The following is a 19,282-nucleotide window of genomic DNA, read 5'->3' on the forward strand; positions in this document are numbered from 1 at the left end:
TGCAGACCTGCTACTATTGATGCTTTTGTGTGACGCTGTAGTGTGATCAAGTTAATTTACGAAAAAAAAACACAAAAGGTTTTAATACAAACTGATTCGGCTACTCCTCGGATTGGGGCCCATGACCCACCTTTCTCCCACCCATTTTGCCAGCCTAGGCTGGCTCAGGGTGGAAGACAGGGTTAAACAACAAAAAATGGGACTGGCCTTCAAAATTGTAAATGCAAATTTGCCCGATATGCCCCCAATTCCCGCATATCTGAGTAAATACCTCCAAAAGGTTAGCGACACCCACAGTCACAATACCAGAGGGAGCGTTAACAACAATTTGGTACCACCCACCCATAAATCAAACATGGGCAAATTCTCCTTCTACAGCACTGCCACCCAGGATTGGAATAGTCTAACTCCATCCCTCAAAAAATGCAGTTCGCTGGGCTCATTTAAAAGAGCCTTAAAAAAATCACCTTTCAGGAGGCCAAAGGTGGAGGTAGTACCATTTTCCCGTTAGACAGCAGACCCCCCCCCCCTGTTCTTGTACATATTTTTTTCCCCCTCTTTTTTATTTTTTTTTGTTGTACATAGTGTTATATATTGTTTTTGGCTGTTTATTTTGTAATGATATTTGAACTGTGGTGCCACTATATATGCCTATGAATTAAATACCAAGGCCCTCATTGGAAACAAGTCCGCAAGGACTTTTATGAACGGACCTGTTAGACAAAGTATTTTAAATGTAACTGTGCTGTTTTACATTTTTTGCCTAATAAAATATTCAATCAATCAATCAATCAATATGGAGATAGGCGGTTTCTGCCTGACAATATACATAATATATAGTAGCAGATTTACAATTGGTGCCTAACAGAGCATGCTCCACACATAGTATTACGTCCCCAGGGATGCCATGACCCTGAATACTGAGCTGCTACAACTTCTTAATACCAGCTCAGTGGCCTTGTGGTTAGAGTGTCCGCCCTGAGACTGGGAGGTCAGGGTTCGATCCCCAGCCGGGTCATACCAAAGGAGGCCGGACACTCCCCCCGTCGGGCACGAGAGGCCCTGAGGTCCAATCCGGGGCCTCTTGTACCTACATCAGCGCGAGGAGAGATCCTCGCGCCTACAGCATGGATGGAGGCTCCCGCACCAGCAGCACCGTGGGTGATGGATCCTAGCGTGGTGAGGGAGCCTCCCGAGCCCGTGTCGGCAGTGCTGAGAAGGGCTATCTCCAGGTGCGGCTTGGAACAGCCAATGGAGGCAGTCGGGGCCCCCATCCCAGGATTCCAGGGCCTGGCACCCCTCGCTCCCCGGCAGGTCCCCTCGAAACTCCTGCCCGAGGCGGTGGGAGTCCGTACGGCCCTGGACCGGGACATCGGCCCATCTTCGCCGAGCATGCCAGACAGGATCGCACCGCTGCCCTCAACGCCCTCTACAAGGCCTCTGGCTCGGCTGCGGAGGCGCTCAACGTAGTATCGTTGCTGCAGGGGTCGGCTGCCGTCAGACTTAAAGAGCTAGTGGCCAAACCCCTGGTGGACGGGATGCCTGCGGCTGCGGTCCACAGAGAGTGGGTGGAGGATGCGACGGAGCTGGACAGGCTAACGCAGCTAGCCATCCTCTGCACCTGCCAGAGCCTGATGTGGACATGTCGGGCCATGGCCCTCACCGCGGACTTGGAGAGGGCCCAGTGGTTGGACCTGGCCACAACTGCCGGGGCGGATGTGTCTACAGGACTTCTCGCCCTTCCCCTCCAGGCCCACAACCTCTTCGATAGCAGCACGGACCTGATCGGGAGGACACAGGCGGAGGAGCAGCAGAGGCGAGGGGCGACCACTGGCCTCCTCGCCACCGCTGTCGCTGGACGCAGACGAGGAGCGTCCAGGTCGTCCTCCGCCAGAACCAACTCCTGGGAACGTCCCTGCGGCTCCCTCGGCATGGGGGACGTGAGGAAGCGCAAAGACTCCGAAACCCCCCCTCCGATCAAACCCCCCCGAAAGGACCCCGGGGCAGGTCGCAAAGGGAGGGGTAAGTGACGGTCTATGGCTGATCCCGTCACGGCCACTTGGCCGGTATTATGCGGGGTCAGCTCCCCAATTGGGGACCAGAACTGGCGCTCTTCTTGCCCCGACGGACAGGGCCACGGGCGGCTCCGCGGGAACACAGAGACTATAAGAGACGCTAAAAAAGACAATTTAATTGCCATGCTGTCCTTTAAGTCGAATGTGTGTAATGTGATTTGTGTGTGTGGAATAAACCTGTTGCCGAAAACACAAATGCCCATTTCTTCTCATACTAATGTTAGAGGCGGATCGCAACCCGGTGGGGTGCCCTGTCCTTGAAGCTATGCTATGAGCCCTCAGTGTTCGGTTTGCACCATGGACGGCATTCCGAACACTGCAGGGACAACTCCTGTGCGTGCCATGAACATGATGAATCAATCGCAGGTAGTACCTTTTTCTGCTATAAATCAAATGTCTATTGAGTGTTGTTTTCACAATGTGAAACAGGGGCCTTCTGTGATAAAAAACATTTCCATCTGCGATATTGCAGTTCCCTCTTCCGTCCGGCAGATGGCTGCAAAGTTCATCTGTGGGACGGTCGAGAGCCAAAATGGCGGCCTCCCTCAACTGCCCTAAAATGGCGGACGAGGGAAGGCGGAAATGCGTTTTCCAGACAGCCCCGGTGTTGCACCGTCAAAACTCCCCTGGTGGGACGAAAGTTTTGTTCCGTGTAGCAACGTCTCCGCACAAGAGGCCCGCCCCAGTTGACCTCCCTAAGATGGCGGTCGTCAAGAGGCGGAAGTTGACGGACCAACGGACCCTGGTGTTACCCCTTCAACTCTCCCCGAGAGGGACGGGAGTTTCGTTCCGGGTAGAAACTCGACCGAGTAAGGGTTCCGCTGTCTCGTCGAGAGGAGTGTCGACGCCTCCGGTTCCCATGGAAACGGGCTCGTCCTCCGAAGCGGTGAGTTCTTCGCGTCCGTTGAGACACGGACGGAGGCGACCGCTGCTGCCCCCTGTGGACGCCCTCCCACTGGGTACGCCGGTCGGGCCGGCAGTTTCACCGGTGACCTTGAAGGTGAATACAAGTGTGGATATAATATTTTATCTTGGCGTTCAGGATCTGCAATTTTTTTCTCCCTGCTCAGCACAATTTGACAACCATCATTAACCAAGAGCAGGGAGATTGATTGATTGTTGGAATACTTTATTAACAGTTTGCAAAGACAAGCACAGGGAAGTACAGTTCAATACAAGGTCTATTAAGAGGATTTTAAACCCAAGAATGCACTATGACTTGCTTGCATAGGGGTCCTTTTGTACTCATTCAATGAAACATTATGGCAGACAAATATACACTACTATGCAATATAATATAATCATATAAACGAGTAGAATGGGGGGTAGGTAGGCTTTGACTTTTTACAGGGGCCAGTTCCGAATTGCAGCCACCTGTAAGTGGTCTTTTAGAGCGGAGGAGAGCAAGGATTCACATGTTTTTTTTATCACAGTTGGTAGGGCATTCCACATGTTTGTGGCATAGCAGTAGAACAAATGTTATCCCTTGTTAGAGCCAAATCTGGGTTGAACGTGATTTGTGGACCTCCCTCTGGTGTTGTGATTGTGGATGTAATTGACGATTTTGAAATATTTTGACAGGTACAAGGGTGTCCTCGTGGTGTAGTGTATCTTGAAAGAATAGAAATAGGGCGGTAGTTGCCAGGGTCTAATTTGCATCCTTTTTTGTTCTGAGGGGTTACGCTAGTTTGAAATCTTGGGGGACGGACGCGTCCCTGTTTAATGGAGAGGTTTATTATGTGGCCAATGATTGGAGGAATGGAGGCGGCTGAGTCTCATTTGGAGGGGATATTGTCATGGCCAGTGGCCTTGTTTTGTTGTTGGGCACTCAATTTTTTAAACACATCATCAGTTGTCACCATGGTGAGTTTAAAATCATCTTTGCGTACACCTAGATGTTGGTAGAATGCTTGGATGTGCTTTACACCATAAAGCCCAGAGTGAGAGGGCAGTTTGTTAACCAGTGTTGTGGCTATGGTTGTAAAGAAGATGTTTAAGCGATTAACCACATCCAGCTTGTCTGCAATGGGAGTGTCGTCCGAAATAATGTTTGTAAACCTGGTTTTCAGTTTCTGACTACAGCCTAGTTGGTTGTTAAGTAACTTCCAAAGATCACGTGGTTTGTTTATGTTTTCGTCAACTATATCATCAAGGTAGTTTTTTTTTGGGCAGATCTGGTCATGGCAGTTACCTTATTTTTTGGCTTATTGCTCTGTTTTTGGAGTTTCACATGGTGGGTTTTGAGATCATTGTTGAAGCATTTGGCGAGCTTAGACTTACATTCTTGAGTATTTTCTGTCTTTTGACTTTCATAGCAGTCAGTATGTCTGAATTCATTCATGGCTCCGAGCGGGCTTTAATCCAAATGGTTCTCATGGGAGCCATGCTGTTTAACACATTGACCGCCAGAGGTTAATCTCATAATGTACTCACCAGTGCCAACGTTTTATTGTTGTTTTTCACGTCACCATAGACCTCGTTAAAATCCTTAAGATTGAGCTGTGCACTGTTTGTATACATCGCAGAGATCTCCCTGCGTCTACCAGTGAAAACCACGTGTCAAACGGAGCCGCCATGTTGTAGTTAGAACGGTTTATGTTAAACAGTGATCAGCGAGGAGAAAACAAACGAGAAAATGGCGTTATAGTGTGCGCTTTAGAATGGAGGCCGACGGGATCGGCAAAACGTGATCCCGAATAATTCCGTTTCTGGTGGTGTTACAATGAAATGTGCCGTATAGAAAATTAAAAAAAGTTTTTTTTTTTTTTTAAAAGGAAAAAGCACCACAGCCCGTAGGCTACGGGATCGGCGCTATACGGTTGGATTTATCGGCCCGTAGGCTATGGGCCTGGCGGTGGTAGTGTTAAAGGGACTACACCATGAATTTTAACTTTTTCTTCTTTTTTGTGTGTTTTTGGTCTCCCCTACCTCTCTTCTATCCTCAAAAATACCCCAGTTTGAACACTCAGGCTTTCACAGCAAATCTGGGGTTTTCTGTAAATTGGTCTAAAAACAGGCCAAACTGATTTGGTCCCCCTGCCTACGTCACGTCAGGGAACAATTCCTCCCGTTTTTCAGTTCCAACCAAAACAAAAAAACAAAAAAAAACTACAGAACCAGGATGTAACATGCATACAAACTGGCTCAATAGCGCCCCGTGCCAAACAGGACAATGTGGTATTGCAGTTGAAAGTGCTTTATAAGCCAGAGAGAAGTTAGTTGGAATGAGTATATCTGAGGCTTGATTTAGGCTCAAACCTTTTGAAAAACGTTTGAGGGACATAAACAATATGATATTAAATATTATTATTATTTTTTAAATTCATGGTGTAGTCCCTTTAAAATTGCTAGGAATTTGGTTTTTTGACTCTTCGTGTACTCCTGAGTTCAGTGGACCAGTCCAGCTTCACCAGTTCGTGATTAAAGGCCTCACTAGAGTAGATTTTTAGGGATCTAGAAAAGACTGTTTTGTGACAGCCGGCCTTGGGTTTTAGTTTTTTACAGGTACAGAAGATGATATAATGATCACTTAACCCGCATACAATAACCCCACTCATGGTGATTCTGGACCGGTCCGTTGTTAGAATAAGATCTATATGATGGTTTGAGTAGCTGACTGAGGCCATGTAGATCACAAAACCTCCTGAAGGATTTGAAAACGGGTGCTTCTTTTCAGAGCATGTCCGTGTTCCAATCACAGATAAGTGCTGCTGGGTTTCAGGGGCTCAGGGTAGGCCACAATCTGACCACGGGCCTTGGTGAAGTCTGCGATCTGTCCCCGGTTCTCGGTGTTGGAAATGGTGGCCTCGGTGAAAGCTGCGTGAGGTCTCCGTGGTTCACCGTCTTCAGCTGCGCTGCGTCCCTTGGTCGAACTCGGTGGCTCTTTCCGCTGCGTCCCGTTGTTGACTGGGTCTGCGGTGGTTTCAACGTGGTCGACTGCGTTTATCTCTGTGGGTACGCTAGTTGGCTGGGTTGGTGGAAAGATATTGATGTTAGCATAGCTCTCACGGTCTGACCCTGTTGCTAGGCTAGTTCTAGTAGACTCTGTATTAACCTGGAAGCTCTTTGTTGGTGTGTTAGCTTCGTTTGTAACCATTGCATGGGATAATAACAGCTGATCCCTTGCTAAATATGCGGTCATTTGCCTTGTAATAACTGGACCTGGGTTGAGCTGAACATTTCCCGAAAGTAGTAGATATAGGAAGATCATAGACCTCCGACCCAGCCGATCATTCGGGAGTTTATCTTACAATCCGGGTTTGAGGTCAACGTAGAGTAAATGGCCTTAGTCCCAAAGCCAAGATGTTTACACTCTGTACCGTTGTGCAGCTAGAAATCGTTCTGGGATTCCTTCTTTTCACATATTTTTTTCTCCATCTCCATCTGGTGTAAATTCCGTGGTGAATTAAGGTACGAATCCGTAATCCACAGAACGAAGAGGAGAAAATGTGGAAAAATCCTTGCAGATCTTTTGATGCATGAGCGAGAGCATTCCAAAATGCGTTTCCGAGGTAGATATACAATAACCCCCCATGGGGGAACAGAACTAATAGCAGAGCCCACTGGTGGTGCTGGGCTGGCGCCGTGGCGGTGGAAGCAAGCAGCGCATAGCAACAGACCAGGGACACATACGCAGAAGGAACACAGACTTGAGCTTAAATAACCCACCCACTCAATTGGTCAAGTAAAACATGTGAGTACTTCTTCCATCACTGATGGTAACATGGAGGAGATGGGGAAACCTATAGACTAAATGATCATACTGGTCTCTGTCGGGTGGAAATCTTGTATGTCCAAAAGCGTTACTTTTCAGGAAATTGAAAAAATAACCTGTGTTCCAATGGATCCAATATAGTTATAATTTTGTCTCTTGTTAATACATTTCATTGGTTCAATATTTATAAAAACCACAGACACACTTTCAACCTGGCATCCTTATTTTGGGCATTATAGGCAAAAATGTAAAGTCAAAATAAATAAAATGAATACCCTAAATAGTCAATCTACAAGCTCGCATTGCATCACGATGCAAAGCGTTGAATATAGATTATCACCATCATCACTTGTCAGTGGCTGAGATTGATATCAGCCTCTCAGTGGTGTTATTACCAGGGGTGCACATAACTGGTGCGCAGGTGCGCATGCGTCGTCAAAATGCATGATGCGCGGCACATCAGACGAAGGGAAGCGCTTTCGCACACCAACAGCTGGGACCGCTGGGACAGGAATTTACTTCATGAAGCCACACTCACACAATCACGCTAAAGTACGAGTCGGCCCTATGCACAACCATTAGGCGGAGGGGTAGGGGACGCATGCTGCACGTGATTGTATGTGTGAGTGTGACACAGACAGTCGCGCGACTCGCACGCAGCACGCTGCTGGCTGTGTTACAGGCACTCGTCACCGATGATGAACGCACAGTGATGGTGAAAAATATGCCGTGAGCGTCCCAATCTGGCGGATAAAATCAGCGCAGCACAGGGCACCAACCTTGGGGGGGTCACCACACGGCGTGAAGAAAAAAAAAACGGCTGAAAAAGGCGGAATTTAGAAGCAGGGCACCGGTGAAGCGTCCTTTTTTTCTCGCGCAGCACCACCGCGCAGCACCCCTCCACCCCCCCACCCCCCCCCCCCCCCCCCCCGTTGACAAAACGGCGCCGGGGGCACCGGACCATTTATTCGGTGCGCACCAAGTAATATCTCCAGGTGCTCTTCTGAGTACTATACCAAAAAAGTTATGTGCACCCCTGGTTATTACCCCCTCAAGGTGAATATGTGATCAGATGGGATGCTTATATGGCTTCAGGGGCGTCACTACCGTCACACAGACAACGCGGTTGCGTTGGGGCCCATGACGTTAGGGGCACCTCCCCACCCCATTTTTTTAAATTTTATTATATATATATATTTTTAAAATGGATACAAAAAATAAACCTGGGTGTGCCCCTTAACATTGTTACAAAACCGTTGTTTATGTACCCGAAATCCGTCACAAACCCGCGAAAAATCAGAAACTACTAATAACCACAACATTTTCTTCAATTTTTTGGTATTAATGAGGTCTTAAAAGTCCTTACATTTTCACTTCACTGTCATCTGGGGACCCCCCAAAAAAAACATGTGGAGACCCCCCTGGGGTTCCCGACTCACAGGTTGAGAACCAGTGTCATAGATGACTGACATCATAGACCGGCCACACTTCTTGATGGAAAACCTTTCTTGTGGTTTTTAGTCATGACTCCCAGTTCCCATCTGATGTTGTGTGGGAGTTCTGACTGCTCCAGACCGTGCTGTATAACTGCTAGCTTGCACAGTGTCTTCAGACTAGGACTTAAGTCTAAGATGTACACGTCAATAGGTGTGTATTGTCTGAAGAGGATAACACGATCTCCCACCATGCAACAGCATATAAACCCTGCCATTGGACGTGTGTCTTCTTCCAGGAGAATTTCTCAGGATTGAATTTCCACAGACCAAAGGTCAGATCATAGTATTTTCCACCACATGTGTACAGCTCTCCATTGTAGACAAAAGCTGAAGGATGAATGTAATTAAATGAACGTCCATAATAATATGGTAGAAGCTGTGCAGAAGGCGTACTCAGCCAGAAATTGGTCTCTGTGTCAAACACTCCGACGATGTCGTTGTATTCGTAGTAGATCAAGCTCCCCAAGACCCCCCCAAATACAAACATCTTTGTCCCGATGATGGTGGCAGAGTGACATGATGAAGCTTCTGGTGGAGTGCCTCTGGTGTTAATTAAAGACCAGACCATTGGGGTGGTGTCCAGCTTGTAGATGTCATTAGTGCGTCCAGTCAGCAGGACACCTCCGTAGATATAAATGACCTTCCCCAAGAGACAGGCTGAATGGTATTTCCTCGCCTCTGGAACAGTCCCAGAAACCCTGGGTCTGAACCATATGTGGGTGTCGACATCAAAAGCATAAAGGGAATTGCGGTATGGATACCCTCCCCAGATGTAGATGATGTTCTATCAGTACAGCTGCGTCGCCCTGGCTTATGGAGGGCACCTCCAAGATATGTTCTCCTCTTCCAGTTGTCTCTGAGAGCAACCTCACCCAGCCTAAATACACCGTGTTGAATATGTGCACTTTCATCGGATCACTGTCATTCCCTCCAAAGCAGTATACCTTGGTTCCTACTGCAACAGCAGCATGAATTCCTGCCTTTGGTTCTCCTCTCAGATGTACCGTCCAGTTAAACATTTCTCACGTCAGAACCAATGTCAAATAGTGTTGCCAACTAAGTATCCAATATTAGTTGATAGAACGCAATTTCACACAATAAAAGTTGATACATGACGTTATAGTTGACATTCATTTTAAATGACAGTTACACAGGCGTGTGATGTCATTGCATTATGATATCACTATGTAGAATAAACAGTGACGTGGGCGACAGCTACTGTATAATTATAAATTTGTTCATTTAGCTTTGATTGTCGGTTATCTCCATATTTGGGCATATTGAGACACGGACAGATACACAGATTGAATACTGATATTAACAACACATTCACTGCCATTGACGGACATCTCCATCATTTAAAATCCACCCGTTCACCGCCATTGACGGATATCTCCGTCATTAAAAAAAACAAAAATCCAGAACCCAAGATAACGTGATCCGAAGATTTACTGCTCCATTCACTTCCTGGTTAACTTATTACTTTAAAATCCTGTATCTCGGCTCCTGTGTTTTACTATGTATTTTTGGCGAAACATGCTATTTTCAACTGGGTACAACAAGAGAACGATGTCACAATGATTATTTTTCTTTTCACGGAACCACAGTGATTTCCTCCGTGATTAGCAACCATCAGGGGATCGATCGATCATACTGGAGATAATTATTCTGTGGTTCTTGAAAAATGTGTCAGAATGCTTAAAAATGCTGGCAGCCAGCATTAGAAAGCCCCTGGCAGTGAATGTGTTAATGCCAGATCTACAAGTTTGTAGGTCTGTTGTGAGCTCATAGATTTTTTTCTTTGGCTATTTAAAAAATATGTTTTCAGCAGAGATTTGAGGTAATGCAGTGTTTCACAAAATAGGGTACGTGTACTCCTTGAGGTACGTGGAGGTACCACAGGGGGGTACATGAGAGAAAGTTGAAAATGGAAAATTATGTTAAATAAATACATTATTGACAACATTTGCGTCATAACCTGCTGATCTGTAAAGTGTTACAGAGAAAAAAATACTTCACTAGCAGAACCGTTATTGAACAGAAAACAATAGTTGCTTATATATTTTGAAGGTATCAACATTGGACTTACTGATATGTTATGACCTCAGTTTAAAATCAATCTGCTCAAGAAAGACACATTCTTTCACTCCATTTCTATTTGTAATATTATTTTTTTAAAGGTGGGTTATCATTCATTTGTAGCATCATATGCTAGCTATGGTTTTGTCTTGCAGTTTTCTGAAATCAGGAGATAATAGGCAGTACTGAGTATAAGGAGTTTAAGAACCACTGGTTAACAGGAGTTCATTGTTAAAGGCATACTAGGTAAGTTAAATTGTATATCTTTTGTGAGTGGCAAAAGTTTCACAACACCCACTCCATGAATTTCACCCCCGGAAGCCTTTTATTTATATATTTTCTATTGAACGTGGACTGGGGGGACTTTCCCGGGGAAATGACGTCATCTGGCCGGAAAACGGAGGTGGAAATGCACAGGTTTCCTGTTTGGCCAGGAATTACCGCAACGGTTTCCTGTTTGGCCAGGAACTCCGCGCTAATAACAAAAAGGAACCTCACGCTGATTTTAAGAGAATGTAGGATCGAAAAAGAACAGAAAAAGAAAGCACAGCTCATGGTAACTAATGCTCCACTGGCTAAGAGAAACGATCCGTAGATAGTATAAAACAATTAAAAGATCGCTTTTTGAAACGCTTCCGGCTTCCGGTGAAAACGAATGGAATTCTGGGTAATCGAGGACTAAGGAAATTGTATGCAGTGACGGTAGTGACCAGCAGAGGTTGCTAAAAATCGTTAGTTGTGAATTTGCATTGTACAACTTTAAAGAACGGAACATCCGGTGTGGATATACAGATAATTAGATTCACTGAGAAATCCCTCTTTGCTTGGATGTAGTCTGTAGTGTATGTAAAGTTGCATTGATGGAGTCAACCTCTTCTGTGTGTTCTGTACGCAAAGTTGTATTAATGTAGTCCACATCCTCTGTGTAGTCTCTATAAAGTTGTACTGATTTGGTCAATCTCTTCTGTGTAGTCTATATGTGAAATTGGATTGATGTAGTAGTCCACCTCTTCTGTGTAGTCTGTATGTAAAGGTGTATTGATGGAGTCCACCTCCTCTGGCAACCTAATGAAACCATTGCCTTTTCCCTTCACTCCAATAGTTTCGCTATTCAGCAGAAACCTTGCATGTAAAATTGTAAAAATAGCAGATCTACAAGCTCACAACGCCTCGCTTTGTCAGTCGTGTGAGATTGTAGATCGGCAGTTTTCCTACTTTTGTGCGACACTCTTGTATGACGAAGTAGGGCATTCATTTATGAGAAAAACATAAAAATGTTTAAATGCGAAGATACGAGGTTTCCGCCCGACAGCAATGACAGTATATTCTACGTGAGATTAATTATGTTTCTTTCCTAGTCGTATGTGACTGAATTACACGCGCAGGTCACTGCATGCAGAGAGCTGTAGCGTCACCTTATGTTAATGCCTCTTCCCCTGGGGAATGCATGCATCACTATGCAGATTAGTGGCAGGCATGCAGCCATTAGCGTTTGTTTTGTATGGAACAAAAAGCCATTTGGCTCAGTCAGTGTCTGAGGATGCATGACCACATTGACCACGATGTTTAAAAAAAAGAAGTAATTTTAGATAGCATGCTAGGTTCATTGTTTACCTGGTATCCTATTAGGCTATAGTTTAAATACAGATTATGTTTTTTATAGTATATTAATTGTTTAGGCAGATGGTAGATCCACTGTTTATCCGGTATCCTATAGTTTCAATGTACTGATTATTATGTTGATAGTAGTATTTCTTTTTCTTATTTTTCTTTTTTTTACTTTTTTTCCACACAGAACCAGGAGATAACATGCATACAAACTGGCTCAATAGCGCCCCGTGCCAAACAGGACAATGTGGTATTGCAGGTAAAAGTGCTTTATAAGCCAGAGAGAAGTTAGTTGGAATGAGTATATCTGAGGCTTGATTTAGGCTTAAACCTTTTGAAAAACGTTTGAGGGACATAAACAATATGATATTAATTTTTTTTTTTTTTTTTTAATTCATGGTGTAGATCCTTTAACATAGAGACACAGTGAATCACAGTAAACCATGGCCTCGTGTGGTTAATTGCCTTTCTAAAATGATTACCAAATACGATAACATGAAAATCATTGAAATCCATGGAAAAAATTGCTCTGTGACGTGTGACCCAGGAGGATAGCGGCCTCGAGTGGCAGTGATGTCACACTACGGTTCTCCGTGGAACGGTGAAATATGAGAAAAGCGTGGGTGCAATGATATTACATGCAGTGGTAGGCCTACTCACAAGTAAAAGTATCAAAAAGTATAGAAATAGGCTACTCTGTTACAAGTAACAGTCCAGAATGATTTTTTTTCTTGAGTAAAAGTACAAAAGTATTGGTATCAAAATGTACTTAAAGTACCATAAGTATAAAGTACTCATTATGCAGAATGTCTAATTTCACAAGTTTTCTACATAAGCTCACAATGCGTCGCATCTCGACGCATTGTGAACTTGTAGGTCTGCTATTTTCAAATGGTCTAAAATGTATATAGGGCTGAAGTATGTTTTGAAATAATAATCAAAACCTAAAAAGTAACTAGTGACTTAAGTTTTTAAATAATTGTAGGGGAGTAAAAGTATAATATTTTCCTCTGAAACGTAGTGGAGTAGAAGTAAAAGTACTGACAATTGGAAGTACTCCAGTAAAGTAAAAAATACCTCAAAATTGTACTTAAGCACATTACTTGAGTAAATGTAATTAGTTACGTTACACCACTGACTACATGTGGTCGTAGGTAGTGTGTTCATAGTACAGTAGTTCAAACCACAATAATGAAGACAGCAGCATGTCTTGGAAGATAATGGTTGTAATCCATAACACCGCACGCAAGCAGTGGTGTAAAGTAACTAAGTACATTTACTCAAGTACTGTACTTTTAGGTATTTTTTTAGGCGCAAACCACATAGATTGGTAAACCAGTCTTACAGCGTGTCGCGGGTTCGACTCCCAATCCCGGTGACCCTAACATGACACTTCACTTCCCCTCTTATCGGAAAATTGCTTTTGTGTGTGTGTGTGTGTGTGTGTGTGTGTGTGTGTGCGTGTGCGTGTGCGTGTGCGTGTGCGTGTGCGTGTGCGTGTGCGTGTAATTCAGAGTTTCTACAAACTAAAAACGTTTGGATGAAAGAACGTACAACTTTTTTGTCCCGGGTGGATGAAGGTTATATGGATTATTTTTTGTCATATCCACTTAAATCTGTCACTATGTCACTTTCCTGTTCTGCCCCAGACTTGAACCCGGCTCTCTTGTGCACAAGCGCTTTAATTGATACCACTGAGCTAATCTGGGGAGACGTTTTATTTTGATGTTCAGGTCAAAATCCGTTTGTACTTCTTACTCCTAATCCGGGGTACTCCTCTCCAGTACCCCGATGAACGATGAACATTTGTAACTCAAATCTTTGCTTCTGGGGATCTCTAGAACAACATATTTTGAGATATTTTTGTTTTTTATATATTTTTTTATATTCTTTTATATTTTTTATATATATATAATATAATAATCGTTGCTGTCCGGCAGGAACCAGCAAACTAAAATGTTCTGCTTTTGCATTTTTTTCCCCATAAATCAGTGCTATTGAACACCCTTTACGTCTGTGTGTTGATAAAAAAACATTTGAACCAATGAAAAGTATTAAAAAGTGCGCCCACTTTCAAAGATTTTCACGTGGGCCCTGATCAAGAAAAGGTTGAGAACCACTGATCTTTAATATACAGTAGACTGTATGAACATACTGTACCTATATGTATTTGAGTAGAATATTAAAAAATTGCTAAAGTAGCAGATCTACAAGCTGGAAACGTGACACGTGTAGATCTACTACTTTTGATGCTTTTGTGTGACACTCTAGTATGATCACGTTGGGCATTAATTTATGGAAAAAAACACAAAAAGTTAAAATATGGAGATAATAGGTTTCTGCCCGACAGCAGCGATATGTATGTGTAGAAACATGTGTGGAGGTACGTCTGTGGCCTACAAGACATTTGGTGCCGATTGGTCCGATTTAATGTGTGTGTCTGTGTGTGTCCACGTGCAAGGTGTTGCTGAAAATGAGCACCTGGGTAAATAAAGAACAAAAAAAGCACAAACGCACAGATGAGGTGAACTCATAATCTTCCCCATTGCCACTTCCCGGCAGAGATTTGTTTTCAAACTGAGTATATTTATAATAAATCAATAAGTAAATAAATAAATAAATAACGCAAGCTGCAATTAATGGGCTCCAAGCATATTTATTTTTAATGATTTTGAGATGATGATGGAGATCATCCATCATAAATTAAGCAACAGAACTAATATGTCACATGGGGGTCCTTGAAATGAAAAGGGTTGAGAACCTACTGCTCCAGTTCACAAGTTACCCACACTCCTTTCTGGGCTTTTGCTCTAGTCCAGACTATCACCATCGCCATTTCCCTCTCTGCCCTTTTTTTTAACCCTTTTTTCTCCCCAATTTAGTCGTTTTGCCAATGAATTCCTCCCCACACATATTTGTGTGTTGTCACTGCTGCTAGTGAGGAGCCCCCACCGGGAGGACGCAGAGCCTTCGTCCTACTCCTCCCGCCCAACACTCCCTGCTGACAGGCTGCAGGCGTCGCCCCCAGTCCGTAGGACTATACGTGCATTAATACCACCCTCCCCACCCGGCTTCCCTCCCCCGAACACGGTCAATTGTCTTCGTATAGAGCACCGAAGTCTGACTTTTTCCACCACTAGTGTAAAGACAGAGCTCTGCTGGTAGAAGGGTAATTACTATGTGGAGAGAAGTCATTAAGATCACATTATTAGAGTGTGTGATAATCCAATGGCAGTAGCAAGCACACACTGAGCTTCCTGCTGGGAACGGCAATGACACTTGGTTGTTGTGTCATTCATTACCAGGCGCACACACACACACACACACACACACACACACACACACACACACACACACACACACACACACACACACACACACACACACACACACAGAGAGAGAGAGAGAAAGACACAGGCTGCATCACCAATAGGTCGGCCCTGTTTAATGGTGGAAGAAGCACTCCGATTGTCTTTATAGCTAACCACTAATGTTGGCTAATGTTCCCGCCAGAATATGGATGTTGGGGTTCAAGTGGTTATGTAAAAGTATAGCAATACCACATTGTAGAAATACATACAAGTAAAAGTCCTGTATTAAAAATACTTGAGTAAAACTACAAAAGTATTTTTGTTTATGTTTCTTTGTGAGGACTGCGGATGAAAACTAGCATCTTTGCTAATTCCGGTGTATTTACGTCTTGACGTTCATTAATATGCATTGTCCTGTCCAAATAAACAAATGAATGAATGAATCAAAATATATTTACTTCAGCCGTTTGTAATGTTATCTTATAATAATTGATCCACACTAATAGTCATTATAATATGGCACCAGTGGTGGAAAAAGCACTCACATTTTTTACTTAAGCTTGTAGATCGGCTATTTTCAAATGGCCGAAATGTGTATAGGGCTGAAGTGGTTAGTGTATGTTTTGTAATGATAATCAAAATCTACAAAGTAACTAGTGTCTAAAGTTTTCCCTGCACAACATATTTTCAGATGGGTCCATGGTGATGAAGAACTCACTATTCTGGCAAAAACAAAATGCAATTTGTGCAATAGGTGTTGGGTTTTGCCTTCCAGCATCATGTTTGTTGAAGTGAAGCAATTAAATGACAAAGAAGATTAGGTGTTATGGCCGTATCATACATCAGAAAATGAGAAGAAAAAAAGATGGTTGTGCTTGTAAAGGCTTTGTATACTCCATTGAACAACCTTGTTATTTTCAACTGCAAACTGTTGAAAATATGTCATCTTAATGGTATAAATAAAGTGTAAATATTATGTGACATTCCTGTAACAGCAGTGCTGTTGGAAAATGGTTTTGTTCACTTTGTGGAAAGATACACATTGTGTGTTACATACTGTTCTAACCACAGTGTTCCATAAATGAATATATTGAAATCAATGACTGAACCACTCAAGCCCTATATATATTTTTTTACTTCAACGTATGATGGTGCACAAACATGTTTTCACTATATATATATACATATATATACTGTATATATATATATATATATATATATTTTTTTTTAAGTTCTTTATTTTTAAAACGATTCAAGAGACAGTCAGACAGACAGACAGACAGACAGACAGACAGACAGACAGACAGACAGACAGACAGACAGACAGACAGACAGAGACTCTGTTGAAGTTGCAGTGATGATCAGAGCCAGGCGCTGTTGTCACCCAACGCTGGCATTTGTCCCTGTCCCCTCTCTGTCCCCAACTGTCCCCTCCTAACCCCTCGTAGTATGGGTCCAGTCCGTACCAGTGTTGATTTTGACAGCATATTTTGATTGAGTTTTAGTCATAGTCTTTTGAATAAAATTCCATTTAGTTTTGGTCATATTTTAGTCATCTAAATCATTTTTGTTTTTGTCTAGTTTTAGTCGACTAATATCATAAGTTTATAGTCGACTAAATCTACAGTTGATTTAGTCGACTAAAATGTATTTTGGCGGTGCCTTGATGGTGTCGTAATGCCTGATTTTACACTTGGTTGCATGCTGAAAATAGCAGATCTACAATCTCACAACACGTCGCAGCGCGGCGCGTTGTGAGCTTGTAGATCTGCTATTTTCAGAGCGCAACACCCGAGCCCAACCAAAGATAAAATGACTTGTCTGAGTTCTACTGGACCTCTTTTCCACTAGTCCCTCCCTAACATTTTAGTCTAGTTTTTATTTGTTGACGAAATTGTCAATATATTTAGTTTTAGTCATCGTAGCTTAGTTTTAATTGGTTTTTATTTCATTTTCGTCAGTGAACAAAGGTAGTCGACGAACATTTTTCGTCATAGTTTTAGTTGACAAAATCAACACTGGTCCGTACCCTCCTCTGCATGTCCCTGTCACCCAGAATCTGTTACATACTACTATATAAAATGATGCAGTATCTCAATGATTCACAGCCCTTTTCATTTCAAGGACCCCCAGTTTGATATGCATTAGACCAGAGACCCCCGTTTGATGCCATTGTTATCTCTGGAACTTTCAATTGCAGGCCTTCAAATCTAGTAAACTAACATCTGCAAACTAAACCTGTCTTTTAATTGTGGTGGAGTAAAAAGTACAATATTTGAGATGTAGGCCTACTGTATTTGGAGTATATAATAATAAGGGGAAAAAACTGAAATATTCGTAACTCACAATTGTACACAAGTACAGTACTTAGAGTAAATAAACTTTTCACGTGACACAGAGAGGTTTAATTCCATAATCCAAGCTTTGACAAAGCAGCAGACTTTGAATGCAGCTGAACATTTGTATGACATAAACCCTGCAGAGATCATTTAACACAGAAAATGAATAATCCCACAAACAATAATCATCATCAACACCGTGGTCACGTTTGTTTAACCCATTCAATCCGGGAACGCATCTGTGTCATTTTTAGATTTCTTTGGCTATTCAAAAATAGCAGATCTACAAGCTCATAGCGCGGCATGAGTTTGTAGATCTGCAAAAAAAAAAAATCGTGAAAATCTGTGCAAATCTTTGATTTTCATTTTCATGATAAAAAAAAAATAGCAAGCTCATACAGTATATTATTTTTAAGCAAAAAAATGTACTCAAATCTTCAGGGGGGTCCCTGGAACAGCTTATTTTGGGATGGGGGTCCACGGCCAAATACATTTAATTTTGGGGGTCCTTAACATGAAAAAGGTTTGAGAACCACTAGCAACATACGTTTTTTTTTTAAACTGTAAGGATTTAAAAGTCATTTGTAGAATCCCCATTAATAGAGTTGATAAAGGGTCGTAAATCCTGCTCTATGTTAATTAAAACTATTTGTAGTTAAACAGCTGAAAACCCAGTGTAAAAAGGATGAGACGAAATCAAAGGCAGACACAGGCCGGTTCTCAAATTAAAAGGTTGACATTGTATTAAGAGAAAGAATCCATCCACGAGGCACCGTACAGCAAAAATATCTCTCTGACTAAACAGTCAATGATCACAACAGTTAGACACAAATGAAGTTGTTATCAGCTCTGACGATGACATCGGGCCATGAGGAGCCTTGCTCGTAGGTTGAGAGAGAAGATGGCAAGCGGATGGTGTGACAGTTTATCTTGGACAAACAGCGTCCAAATGTCTCAAACAACACGTTGACCTCAACTCTGACCGGCGTCGCTGGAGGTGTTGTTGCTTTGTCATAGATGGTCAAGTTAACTCCAATGAGCTGTTATTGTATTCCTCCAGAGATTATCAATGACCTTGGAGGGCCTGCGCTCTGTACAGCTCAAAACACATGCAGTCTCTAGAGGAAAGGAGAGACCTGATACTAGGATTAGTTTTGTCCAACCTCGAACTTAATAAAATCATAAGATTGGTAGGCAAACTTGAGTTAGGCCAAGATGGCACACTAAAATAGGATATGATGGCATATATATCAATATTGTCGACAAAATACATAGTTTAGCTCTATCACCCAAAAGCAAAGATTTGAGTTAAAATCTTTGTTTTAAAAAAACTAAATTCAAACATTTGCAAAAAAAATCACAATGTTTCAAAAATAGCAGATCTACAAGCTCGTAGCGCGGCAATCGGTGCCGCGCTACGAGCTTGTTCATCTGCTATTTTTGAATAGCCCAAAGTATAAAATAATGGTCAAAGTGGTGACGCAGAAGTGTTCCTGGTCTTAAAGGGTTAAACCAATAAGCATGCAGTCCTGTAGCGGCGGTGACCATGGGAACAGTGCAGTGATGGACGGTGTTTATGTTGTGACTGATGAACTATACAATGCGACACACTGTTATCTCTGGGTGCATGCATGCTATGTGTGCTACACTGCATACAGTC

This window comes from Gymnoscopelus braueri (assembly GCF_963280865.1).
Source record: "Gymnoscopelus braueri genome assembly, chromosome: 3".
NCBI lineage: Eukaryota > Metazoa > Chordata > Actinopteri > Myctophiformes > Myctophidae > Gymnoscopelus > Gymnoscopelus braueri.